At 37.6% G+C, this 14,269-nt stretch overlaps 1 protein-coding gene across 2 annotated transcripts in view; it reads right to left on the bottom strand.

Annotated features, from left to right (window-relative positions):
* tjap1 (tight junction associated protein 1 (peripheral)) overlaps positions 1-13,404 on the bottom strand; it is a 144,076-nt gene extending 130,672 nt beyond the window's left edge. The window contains exon 1 of one of the 2 annotated variants that reach the window (XM_056249947.1): positions 13,020-13,404. The gene's annotated coding sequence lies outside the window, so the exon portion shown is untranslated. The remainder of the gene's footprint in view (positions 1-13,019) is intronic. The other variant, XM_056249953.1, reaches the window with a different exon arrangement.
* Positions 13,405-14,269: the final 865 nt, after the last annotated feature.

Below are 14,269 nucleotides of genomic sequence, written 5' to 3'. Positions count from 1 at the left end.
ATGCAATGTACAGTATACTTCAAGTCATCTGCAATGTTTCAATATAAAGAAGTAAATATGTTTGTTTTTTCTTAAATATTTTCGTGTTTAAGTGAACACTGTTAGCAGTGTTCTGACACAAATCTGAACTCCAGGCACTTTATTTCGTGCAGGTGTCAACTACAGGTCGACTTCATGTTTCTTTATAAGAAGAGGAAACAGAAAACTGTGATACTAATGGAAATGCCAATACTCAACTGTGTCAGCTGGATAAGTTAAGACGTCTGCGACACCTGTAACATAAGCTCCAGGGCAACACTGACAGAAATAGGCCATTCTCTCCATCCATGTGAACTAAATACGATCTCATATAAAGGTATCCAAACCACTATGACCTTTCAGTCAATGACAAGGCTTACAAAACCCAACTCCTAAAGGGTAATTTGTAGTTCTCAGGAACAAGAGATATTAATTATAGCTCCATGAAAATGTCCATTGGGCACAAAAATAGTAAAAGTGCTGATGTCTGGACGAAAAAACAAGTGAGTTATTGTAGAAAGGACAGGAAGAGGAAATGCAGTTTTTGCAGCGTGACTTTTCGCAATGACGCAAACAAATCTACATCACGATTTTGTTACAGGTGAGATTTTGACAGCTGAAAGTAACAACTTTAAATACTATAGAAATGTGCCTATTGAGAGGGTTCCCTGTATAGTTTACTTAAGAAAAATGGACTTGCACTGTACCAGATATACATGCAAAAGAATCAAATCGAATCAAGAGCGTATGAATCAGATTTTTTTTTTTTTTTGGTGCACTGTCCCTTTAACAATGCATAATAATCAAGCTGGGAGGCATGTAATGCTGTAGACATGCAAACAGAACTGCTGAAATATGGAGCGTTAAGAAAAGTCCTTGATGACCAGAGACACTCTTCAGATGAAATGACATCAGGATGTTTGGAGGAAGTGCAGGAAAAGACAATTATATTAAGTAGATCAGCTTGGACCTGATGTTGTCTGGAGGTCTACGGGAGTCTTTATGACCCTAGTGGTGAAGCTACAGCCACTGGCCATTTTGAGATCTGGAGCGCTGAGCTCTGTCTAGCAGCTGGTGTGTGTGTAGTGTAGTCAGGCCTAATGTGTGCTGAGATTTACTGCTCCCGGCTTCTCTTAACACCACGGGCAAAAACAAGAGCAGGTAAGAGAAGAAACAAGAGAGGAAGAACAGGAACATGGAGAAGACTTGAAAGCCAGTTGTCCGCATAAACAACTGACTTCAGTCTGACTTCATGGACACTATGTTGGGATTCCACGTGACTTCTGAGAGCTGCAGAAATGTATTAGTTGCAGAAATATAGATATAGTTTGAACAAAGTTATAAGAAACATGTTTTCTTCCTAATGAATGAAAAACGTTTCCAATGGTGCTCCTAATCACCTAATCATACAGAGAAATAGGGGTGTAAATACTTGGTTTATTAAGGATTCGATTATGGTAAATTGTAAAATGGACTGCATTTATATAGCGCTTTCACAGACCCAATGGCCACCAAAGCGCTTTACATATTGCCTCACATTCACCCATTCACTCACTCATTCATACACCGACGGCGGTGTCAGCCGCGATTATGATTTTTTTTAACCCACTGGTGCTATTCGGTAATTTTTGGACGAAAAAGGTTACTTTTTTTTTTTTTACTTAATGGTACGAAAGTTGGTAAATAGTTTGGCACTAGGCCTATTTCACAAAAATGGCCGCCGAGACCGGAAGTAGGGTAAACTCTTTTCCGGTGAAAGCCATACATAGGGTGAAAGCGCTAGCAGTTACAGTCGGAGGACAAATGCGTAGATTAAAAGCGGTTGCTTACCTTTTTATGTTTCAACCCAAAGAAGAAACAACCCTATTGATCACTTCACAGCTTTTCGTGTTTTGCGGGTTTTCATGGAACAACCGGGGAGAAGTTAAATCACGCCAGGCGCGTGTGAAGGAGGAAGCAGATGTTGAAATGGAGTGTTGATGCCGGTTCGGGACTGATGCCCTGACAAAACATGTTTATATTGCACTTGATTGTTATCCGATTTGCACGTCATGTACTTTTATTTATTATTATTAACTGTTGGCAAATTAAAATTGTTTGTAGAAGTTGTTTTCTGTAACTTTCTTTCCTTTTTACCTGGGTGCGCTTTAGGCCTGCTGTTTACTTGTGCAAGCAAGGGCAGCTGGGACATTTATTAAACGTATAGAATACTTTCCAAACCGTTACATATAGTCTTATAAATTCAGACGTTTGTGATATAAAAAAATAAACATATTGGAATAATTTTTAAAGTTGTTTGAACACGGAGCAGTTTTTACCGTGAGTAAAACCGGAAAACCCGGAGTGGATCAGGAGCGGAGTGATAATAGAACGCTTCTGTGCAGAGAGAAACGGGCTTTTGCTCCAGTCCAGGCTTTGATCACAACTCGCTAAGCGGGTGAACACCTCGTCCTTCCGACCCATTTGAACTAAAATTAAGACATTTATTACACTATTTGAGAAATATAAGCATATTTACGGCCTTAAAATAATGAAAAGGGGAATTTAAGAAACAGGGGGAACCTGATATTAACGGAAGTCCGTCGTAGCGACGGATAACTTTAATCCCTGTATATATTATTTAGTGTATTGAATATAAAATTACATTATATATTAGTAAATATATTCTCACATTTTTAAATATATGAAAATGACTTGTTTCTTTGCAAAAAGTGACTTGACATGTTTCATTCAATATATTGTAATATATTAACACCATATATTATTCTGTATGTTTTCAAATATACCGTACTGTTAAACCATTTCATATATTGATAATTCATATATAGGGAATATTTTCTTTTCATAAGGGGACCCCAGACAGTTAAATATTATTTTGTAACATGATTTTTTTTTTTAAAACATGTAATATCAATCACTTCATTCATGTTTTTAGTCTAACTATTTTTGTAATTTCATTATTAGACAGCAACGTGAGGTCAAATTCACTGTAAAGATGTACAATTCTTAGTTTCATTCATGGTAACATGAAAAAGGAGCCATAATCTAGTGGAAGATTACTGCAATCTCCTGGACTAACACTTAATAACATGATTTTTTTTTAACAAAAGCCACTAGATTTCACTCATAGCCTACAATCAGACATCATTTCAATTTATTTATTTATTGTTTTTCGATATATTAACATTAAATGTGAGCTTAGTCATCAAGTGTCATGCCATTTAAATGAATGGAACTTTTTTTTATGTGAGCACTAAGCAAACGTCAAGAATTTGTCCAATTTCGATCTTTTCACAACTCCCTGAAAACTATCAACAAAACGGACAACATCTGATATTCTTACTTTTGTCAGATAACGTTATATGAATGACTGAGAGAGAAAACAAGCTGTTCAAATTCCATTTTGAAAATGAATGGCGATCGTAGCGGGCGGCAGCGCGACCAGAAGTCTTTTTGCCGTCTGTGTCTGGCGTGATTTAACCTCTCCCCAGTTGTTCCATGAAAACACGGAAAGCTATGAAGTGATAAATAGGGTTGTTTCTTCTTTGGGTTGACATAAACACCATAAAAAGGTAAGCAACAGGACTAAACCGCTTACAGTTTCCGCATTTGTCCTCCGACTGTAACTGCTTGCGCTTTCACCGGAAAAGAGTTTACCCTACTTCCGGTCTCGGGGGCCATTTTGTGAAATAGGCCTCTTGCTGTGTGAACACGAAAAAAAAAAATCATGGACATGATTCGAAAAGGTTAGGCCTAAGTGGTTCTGAAAAGAAATAGTCACACTTGTGTTGCTCAAGGTCAAAAATGACCGCAATGGAAATGAATAGGAAACTAATTTCATCAAGTGGAAACTTTTGGTACTGCGCCCAAACAAAATCTTACTGAAAGCTAATTTTTGGAGAAATCAAGCTCAAATTTGAAAGAGAATTTTTTTTTATTTTTGGCTTTAACTTTCTCGCAGTTTGAGAGTAAAACGTGTTTTGGAAAATAATATATATTTCATATAAAAAATGTAAAAGTATTGTTGTTATAAAAGTAAAATTCTATAACTTTTTTTGCATTTTTCATAACAATAAACATAAATTCTACAATTTTTTTAAGTTCACTTTTTAAACTTTTCGCACATCAGCAATAATCTGCCAAACGTTATCTTTAAAAAGAAACCTCTCGCTGCAAAGCAATCAAGATTTATGACAGATTAATTATTTTCAGGTCTATGCTCAAAAAGTGAAAAAATACTGCATAAATATGTATAATTTAGTACCATTAAAACCCCTGAATATACTAAATATATTATAACAATAACGATAATTATCGCAATATAATTTCCCTCGGTAAAATGATAACGAGTTTGATAAATGTTCGATATAATGTTTATGTTAAGCAAAATAAAACAGCGCAGCGCGAGCTTACTAGAGAAGATGCGTTTACTCGCTGATCGTCTCGGTCACATGACCACTAACAGTGCTGTGACATCCAGCGAGAAGCTCTTGAATTCAGCAAATAACTCAAATATCTCTGTGATTTAAACTAGTTTAAAGCAGAGCAGACTAACAGGAGAAACACTGCGTGCAACCATACAGTCAGAAGGCTTTTCAATCTACAAATCACCATCATTTACCATGGATTTACTGTAGTAACACTAACTGCACCATGGTATTGTGGCAGAAATGTGGGATATAGAACTTTATTATATCATTATCAGTTTCCCCTACCATTGTTTTGGGGGGCGGCCCGCCCCCCCAAAACAACCCCCCGCCCCCCCTAAATTGCTGACGAAATCCAGTCATAAAAAATAAATTTACTGTATAATGCGGAATTTCATGGAATTTGTCAATCTTTTGAGGAATAAATAGAAAGCAGTTCAGTATACACTTGAAATCAAATCGCGATGTAGACAAGTGTGTGTGGATATTAAACCACAAAGACAATTTAAATACGAATCCTGCTTGTTCTGTGTGAATGAATGGTGCAGCCGACGACGCGCAGTTTCATTTACCACACACACACACACACACTGAAGCACGTGTGACGCTTGCGCTGTTTTTTTGCCTATATGAAGACACAAATGCATAAACTTACTCTCCAGGCTCTAGATCCACTCCGAAAGTCACTTCGTGATCATTTAACCGCTTCATTTGAGAAAAACTATCATCATGACAAACACACAAACTCAAAAGGTCTTCACGGCAACCCGTCAAAATAAAAGTTCGGTTTAACTTGACAGAAATATATTACCGTTGTACAGTAGAATTTAGATATGTCCCAATGTAATAATACTAACACTAATCCAAAATAAATTATCATCAAAACTGAATTTTAGGAATAATCCAGGTTTTAATTTTAACAGTAAAGCTCATTGTGCAGCACGTTATTTGACAAAAAGTTTTTTTAATTTCATATGATTAAAATTCATGATAAATGATAAAATTTGTGTTTTATGTCTTCATTTTATTTCCAGAAAAAACACAACACAGAATTAGTGTGAAATTTTTTTGCATATTTTTTTTTAAATGTTGTATACGTTTAATGATTCATAATACACTATTTCAATTAATTAGACATGCTTTTTGATTGCTAAAAAATTTACACCACGTATCCGTAACACGCCCGCTCTGCAACACTAGCGAGCATGTCTTTGCGTCATTACGTCACATCTGTACACATAAAGGAGTTTCGGCTAGTCGGCTATATTGCGTGTGAGGATGCTGGAGGTGGACATTTTTAGCCTTTTCTCACAGCATTAAATAATTAAACTTATGGTGGATCCAGAAAGGTTCAAACGACAATCACCAGTGACAACTGGACATTCACCACTTGTAAAACCCCAAATAATTCGGACTTCGGAGTGGGTAACGTTAGAGAAAAAAGAGACTGCAACTGGCCCACGCGAAAACAAGGATAAACATCGGTTCAAAACGGACGCAGAGACGGCTTTTTTTCTTTTAGGACAGGTAAGACATTTCAATAGTTCAATCGTGTAACAGTAGCACACTTGTTCGCTTAATTCACACAGTTACGGAGTTTCCTGTCTTTATTCGTTTAGCTATTATGGTAAATATTTTGTGCTAGCTATGAGAGGGGGCAATTCACCTCTACTCCAAGCAAACCAAACCGGCCTCCTCCGAAATTATATATAGTTTTAAATATGCATCGGATTACAGATACGTGTTTTTTTTCTTTTCTTTTTTCTCAAAGAAAACCAGTAAAGAAAAATTAATTTATTGGTATGACAATTAGAAATTAGACTGCACAGAAATAGAAACTGAACTACAGGGTAATCATAATACACATTAAATGTAGTCACAATGCTGATGTTGATAATTTGAGAACAAAGTATAATTTGAAAGGTTTGACGCGATCGTTATATTTAATCAGCACGATTTACTGCAAGGCTTTCCCCCCTTAGTTGATGTGGATGTTACTTACTTGTTCAGATGACATTTTCCGATGAAAATTCGTATGTTGTCATGGTCATACTGTAGGCCTACTTCCAAAAGTAGAATGTGTGATTCTGAATGCCAGTTTCCACATCGGCGCGGTGACTGACAGACTCGCAGTCTCAAAACATTGTGTTCATCCGCGCTGTTTCATGCCGATGTGCAACTCACGCAAAGTTAATAATTCCGCGAATAACTGCAATTACAGATTTCAAACAGAGATGGCGACAAAGAGGAAAAATGCCGGACTGCAGCTTTAATGAACATAAATATACATCTGCATCCTAACTCAAGCTGCTGTCAAATGTGCATTTCTAAGAAACATGTAATATTAATATTGCAGCCTGCACTGCAAACACAGTTATATATTGAGAAAAGCGCTGCACAAATACCGTAAATCATTCTTTAAGGTTCAGCGGGTCCAGAAAAAGCAAATTTAAGGCAGAGGAATTTAATTTCAGGGTAAATTTCGGAATTGAAAACATGTACACGGCACTGACCTTTACGAGACATTTCGGCTGCTTATTTGGTCATTATGAGCAAATGGGTGATTTCATTACCTTTAAGCGAGATTCTCCAAGCACTGTTTGAAAACTGATGAAGGTAGAGAACAGAAAGTGCAGTGAAAGAGGCAGACGGAGGAAAGCATCAGTAACCTGTGTCTGTGGCACTGAGGAAAGGTGCAGGCTATGTTGCAGGTCATGGATAATTGGATTCAAGCAACAAACATAAAAACAGACTTGACAGGCTGACAATGGGAGCAAGCGAGCGGAGGGTAAATTTGCACAAGAACTGAGGAGCATGGGAGCCGGGCCAAGCAGAGGAATGTTTCCACACAATCCTCACGACTCTCGCTCCAAAACAGATTTGAGCGAATTCCAGAGGAGCTTCCAAAACACGGCAACATGTAGGTCGTTCCTCGGCACAAAAAGTCCTTGCAGTCTGTTCACTGATAGCAAAATGGAGGTTTTTAAGTATTACAAATATTTCGAAGAAAGCACGTATTGCGTTCAAGGGCATCAGAGCCTCATATCTGGTCCAGAACGATACCAAAGTAGTACAAAGAATAACATGAACATACACAACCTTTGTGTTTTTGAAATAACGTTGATGGAAGATCATTCACGCAGGTTTGAATGAGATTACAGCGAACACGGAAACCAGCTAAGAATGTGTGCGCTCTAAAAAATTTAGATACACAAAAGCCTTGGCAACTCTTTAGTTTATTTTAATAAACCCATTCAAATGTTTGCTGTCTGGTAGCTTTCGGCTGTGCAGTGTGTGGCCGAACGCTGATGAATAGAGTATATCTGAAATTCTAAACCAAATTTGACTGTCAAGGTCACAACTGCTTTAAAGCTAAAGCAAAAAAAAACAAAAAAAACCCAGATGATTCCTGCCCTGATTAGAGTATGTGTGTCGAAGGGAACAATCTGGAACAAGGATGCGAGATTCAGGCCAAAAAAAATCATCTTTTTTGACAAATATTATTGATTTGAACTGCAATATGAGGATCATTTTGTCATAGATATCAGACATTGTTAGAGCCGTTTTATTAAACCCCACTTTAATTTGCATCCATTTTTGGAGCGGAGTTTAGCTGAATATTAAAATACAATTATTAGAAGTATTATCATACTTTGGGCTTTTAAACTAACAACAGATTTCTGTAAACGTATGTTTCTGTAATTAGGGCTGCACAAATTGGGTAAAATCTAATAGCGTTTTTTTTTTTTATATAAAAATTGTGTGTGTTTTTTTTTTGCTGTGCTTGTAGGGCTGCACAATATGGATTTTTTTTTTTAGATTATATACCAATAAGGCCATAAAATAATAATATTTGAGCAGGAGCGTCGCATGAGCAGCGAAGCGAAGCGCCGAGTCTATTTTTGCTGCGCTGCTCACGCTCAATTAAAGTTAAAGCACACTTTTGATGGACAAAATAAATATGATTTCACACAAAAAGAGCCCAAAATGCACAGAATTTGCATATCTAGTGTGTTTTAACAAGAACTGGAGTAGGCTATGTCAGAAATTAAAATGAAGACTCGAGTCTCTATAGAAAATATTTATAGAAAATGTACCCATTCAAACTTGTTTTTATTATTCAGTTTGGGTAAAAGTATATGGTGTTTTATAAACAAAAAAATATATAGATAATAAATATTTGTGTTATTGAAAATAAAAAAGTGGTTAGAAAAAATAAAATCGGAATCGGCAGGTCAAACTCAATGAAAAGCGGAATCGGCCTAGAAAATTGTAATCGGTGCATCTCTATAATATTATCATCATCACACCAAGCAATATAGTGATTTCGGTTTCATTTCAATTAATCATGTAGCCTTATCTGTCAACATCTGCAAAAAAAATAAAAAATTGAAAGCATATATTAAAAGAAAATGATGAATTGTAGCAAAATACTATCAATGTGTAGCCTGGTTAAAACCATTCTCAGTTGTAACTGAGTTATGGTCTGGCAAAGCGTCATAGACAAATCATTTCCAGAGGGGCGTCACCAACGGACGTCGCGGATAGACCTAAACCCAATCAGAGCGATGAAGGAGATGACGTATGCAGAGCGGCGGAGAAACATCTCCGAGTGTTGTTCTTTGCTCGGTTTTTAACAAAAAGGAAACGTTCAAATCGCTTAAAACAGACGCGATAGCTGACTCGAACGAGTGATGTTGGACGGCGGCATCCATCTTTGTAATGTAGGCTACAAAATCTGCTTCAAAATCCCAGCGCTGTCATCATCGTGTAAAGCCCGCTCCAACGTTTCTGATTGGTGCCTCGATTTCGACGGATTGGAAATGGGCTTGAATGAGCTCTTTGCCAGACTAACTTTCAGAGCAAATCTAAATTTGCCGGAAGTTGTCTGGGTTTTCCCAGGCTAATCAATGTGAGCAAACAATGCATTTTAGCAAAAAACTGTAATCAAAGTTATTAAACCCATTATGATGGTCACTCACTACCTGTACACTTTTTTTGTGTACTACAGGTACTCTACGGCATCCATCGTCCAGCAATTATCCGACTCTCAGCCACCTTTTTTCCCCAATTAAACACTCCAGACTGCACAACACCTCTATCTCTTCAGCTAAGCCCAGCGGTACTTGACAGAGTAATCTTTCAACAAATCCCTCCCCAAACATTTTCACACTGGCTGTTTCCTAATTGATAAAGCTCCACGGGGGGTGCGCTATCATACGACACCACCTAGCACAAATCCACCAGTCACCGGCTGCCTTAAAGAGTCCACACACACACCAGCAGTGTGTGTGTGTGAGGTGCTAACAGCGCCGGATGAGAGAGAATGCAGAATGCTGCTAAGGCTCAGATGATGTTTTCAAGTGTACCAACAACAACACACATGGGAGAGGAGGTCGCTGACCTTTCACCCCTGTATCTACTGCATCAGCACGGGTGAGTTTATTGAATAGCCCATGATAGTTCAATCGGACATCAATAAGCACATGTGTGCACAGACAATAACGCACTAATAATGCACAGACATTCTGGCAACCAAATATATTTGTCCGAAACTGCAAAAAAAAAAAAAAAGTTTTGAACTAAACCATTAGAGCTTCTATAATGATGAGTTTTGACCATGTCAGTGTCACTTCATGCACACACAACAGAAAGTAAAACACATCAGCATATCACAGTGAACAAAACCCTATGTCAAATTTGTTCGGCTGCGTTTCATTGCAGATCTTTACAACAACTGGCTTAATTTATCACCTGCGAACACGACTCTAAACCAGTGGTTTTCAAACGGCTCCGCTTCTGGACCTCAGCTTTGTCCCATCCGGACCGCGGGCCATAATCGCACCATTGACCGTTTCTACAGTTTAAAGTGAGCAGAGCATCAAAACAACGAAGCGGTTCACACACCACAAGCGCTCGGCGTCATTTACGGTAATGATCTTTAGGCACAACTTCAATTATTTTTATTCATTTTTTTTCATTTTCGGCTAAATGAAAACTTTAAGTTTCAGTAAAAAAAATTATTTTCGGTGCATCACACATTGTAACAATACCACCAACATTTATATTTTGGAGCCATTACGCCAATAATCAGTTACTCGGGATTGACTAGCCTAGCTGAAATTTGTAATAAACTGAATTACTTATTTCCATTGAATTAGTAAGTTGTACAATACCAATAAAAGACCAAACATTTAGCCCTCATCAGCAACATGTTCAGCGCTTAATAAACGGCACTTTGCTAATTGTTTATCGACATAACCCATCTGTAAGTAATGGCTGAGGCATGTGTGACTTATCAACTCACTGTAAGTGCACTCGATAAAAAAGGGAGGAGGTATGGGAGCAGCTAGGCTGTCATATCAAGCAAGCTTTACACACTGATACACTGCAGTTTATTCAACCTCCCCTGAGAGGCTTCCAACACAGTGTCTTCGTCTCACACTAGTGAGCTGCACTAACACAAAGAGGTACAAAAAGAAGAGGCTTGTCCATTCACTTCTGTGCACAGTATGCCCAGCAATGAATTGCCAAGACACAACCCTACACTGCCCGAAACATGCTGTCTAGGTAGGCAGCTCACGAGGTTTGAGACAGTGCCAGAGAAGTCAATGACATTAGGATGCTGATCTACTTTACACAGAGCTGGATTAGTGATGCTCCGGCCTTACAGCAACACTACAGCTGAAATAGGTCTGTGCATTACGTTAGAAACTGCAGGTGATTTAAAGGGAACACTGAACATTATAGCATACAGATGACCCCTTCCTTTACTGGAGATCCAGTTGTAAATTCACTTTTAACTGCATACAAAATCAAGTCAGAAAAGATGCTCAGCTAAATAAACCTTTTTTTATTATTATTAATATGAATTTCAATTGGATATCTTACAGATGGCACAGATAATATTTAAAGATTACTCACAAAAAATAGAGATTAAAAATCAAATTTGAGATTACGATTTGTGATTTTTCACAATTTTTGTGCACTTATTGATATTATTCACGTAGTCAATTGTGTTGCCATGTAAATATGCTACAGACGTACATGCGCCATAAAATAAAATAATGCACCGTTTTGCTCCATTACTTTTCGCTGTTTTTTAACACATTGTATGCCTGAAAAAAAGGTTTGCGTTGGTTAACATTACATGCTAAAGTCTACATGTGAATGCAAAGCTCTCTAGTTTCCATTCATTTTAATGTTTAGGCCTAAGCTATGTAATGGAAAATGGGTTTTTTTAACCGTTATAGGTCAAACTACCTTAAAGGGTCAAGCAAGTGCATTTAAGCTTCCGTTTACCATATTTGAGCATTCTTTCTATGTTTGCTGATCAATATTTGTGTGAACAAAAGCCTAAATTAAATATGGTCATAAAGCGATCGTGTCTCTTCAGAAGACTTGGATTATTTTATGATCTTTATTTATAAACACTGTAAAACATTTATAAAATGTCTTATGGGTTTGGAACTACAATACATTTTTGGGTGCACTATCCCTTTAAAATAACAAAGTAAACGTATTTATTAGAAATACGTTTCTAATAAAATATATTGGTTGGCTGTGTTGCAAAAGACATTCAAATGAGTTAAAAGTAGAACCCAAGTGGACAAAAAGGAGAAATATTTGTAACTGTTATAATTTAAAATATGATTATTTAGGGTAGCTATATTTGTTTACAACGCCTTTAATGAAATCATAGAATTTATAATGCGAGTCCATGTTCGTCCAAGTCATAAATTACTTCTTCCTACACGGTGTATCTGTATTAAGCGATATTAACAAGCAACCCACATTAACAAAACTGACAATTAAATCGTTAATCCCAATTATATGTATGACAAATAATCGTCAAACAAGATGTCAGGATCGTGACAGCCGGAGGGTTGGTAAATAACCGCAGGTTTCTCAGGCGTTCGTGAACGTTACCTGTTCTGTGTCCATGATGGACTCCACGAGTTATTTCAGCATAAACTCAGTATTCGTCGAAATACGGCATCGTTTTTTCTTCCCAGTAGCATTCCACGAAGTTATACTATTTCATGTCAGGACACGTGAATAAAATGTTAATCCCCATCGGTTTAGGACATAATCACCATCATAGATCAACCAGCTAAACGGTCGAGTATTAAAGAAGACCGCGTAACAGGATCGGTTGCACAACCGGATCTGCTAGTAATAACAGTATATCTGTGATAAGAACACAAAATGCATTAAAGAATTAAATATATGTGTATTTAAATCACGAACCATGTGAATGGAGGAGACACAACATTGCCGAAGGGTTATTCGCATGCCAATGGCCATGACACACTCCACCAAATAAACAATTCGCGTAAAACACCTGACATCGACACTTTTCAAATTAGTAACCTTCTCTAATCTCAGTGCCCTGAGGATATGTTGATCATTTCACAGGTCTGATATGATGTTGAGATTAAACACAGCACTGGGTGTGTTTATCAGTTCATCTCAACGGTGACTGGCCGCGTATATCAACAAATTATGAAAATATGATAGTACATGACCAAAATGAACTACGGTTACGATGGTATACATTCGTGAACTTCTTACCTGCCACTGGTGATATTCCGCAGTTAACCTCAGAGTTTGGTGTAGATCAGTCTAGACTTCTTGCTCAAACTGAATAAACTTTGCCCGCTTTTCCTTCTTCTTCTCCTCGCTGGCTAACACACACACACACACACACACACACACTTGCTAACGGCCGCTGAAATATCTCCGCTCCTCACGAGCGATCACCGATCCCGCGTCCTCTCGCCGGTATCTCTCGTTGAGGTGTTGAAGTGTTACCGGGGATCGCAGGTGTGGATAACAGCTCTTCCAGATTTCAGATAAAGTTTATCTCCACCTTCTCCCGTTCAGCGCCATCTTTCCCGCGGGGCACGCCGGGTAATCCTCAGGAATCCCGACGCGACGCGATGGTTCGCTGATCGTCCTCCTGGAGTGCTGGAATGCTGCTGGGATCAGAGAAGAGGAGGAGAGATGTTTTAGGGAACATACACTTAGAGATCTCGGGGATCTAGTTTTCAGAAGTTGATACTGGCCGTAGCCTAGCAAATAAAATATTGGTTGGCTAAATGTGGTTATTTTTATTTTTTATTTACTTAGCCTAATACTTGTCCTTTCATAATATCTGTAATGTTGGTACCAAATAGACACACTCCAGTGTATCAAACGTCCAGAAAATAGCCTGATAAGCCTACCATAACAAACTAGCAGTCAAATGGGCTGCCAAATACAAATCCATAGCATGAGAGGTGTAGAGAGTGTCAATGTCAGTAAATGTTAAACTGAACTGCGCTATAGGCCTTTCTCTACTAATAACACGTTATAAAATTCAATAAGTAACCAAATTCAACAAGTAACCAAATTCAGTCTAACAGCTCTTCCAGATTTCACATTACTGTAGCTGAATTAAATAGAAGAAAATTACAGGTCATCCAATAATATATATCATTAACACACTCTGTCAACTTTAATAATTTAGAGATTTCATCTGGTTGTGAGTATCATCAGTGGAAAATAATTCCATGTTTTCTTATAATATTACTAAGTGGCAGCATTTATATAAAAAATAGAGGGCCTAACACAGATCTTTGTGGCACTCCATAATTTACTGACATTATCTTAGATTTTTTCCCCGTTTAAAAAGACAAATCTGATAGGATCTAAACCACCTCAATGCAGTCGATCAAAGAATTTTTATGATCTATAGTGCCGAACGCATGCACTAAGATCAAGTAAAACTAGTATTGAGATACAGCCTTGGTCAGAAGCTAGAAGTAAGTCATTTGTAAGTT

Source organism: Rhinichthys klamathensis, unplaced genomic scaffold, assembly GCF_029890125.1.
Source record: "Rhinichthys klamathensis goyatoka isolate OS25496 unplaced genomic scaffold, OSU_Roscu_1.1 h1tg000003l_1, whole genome shotgun sequence".
Lineage (NCBI taxonomy): Eukaryota > Metazoa > Chordata > Actinopteri > Cypriniformes > Leuciscidae > Rhinichthys > Rhinichthys klamathensis.
This window is presented reverse-complemented; position numbering and strand designations above follow the sequence as displayed.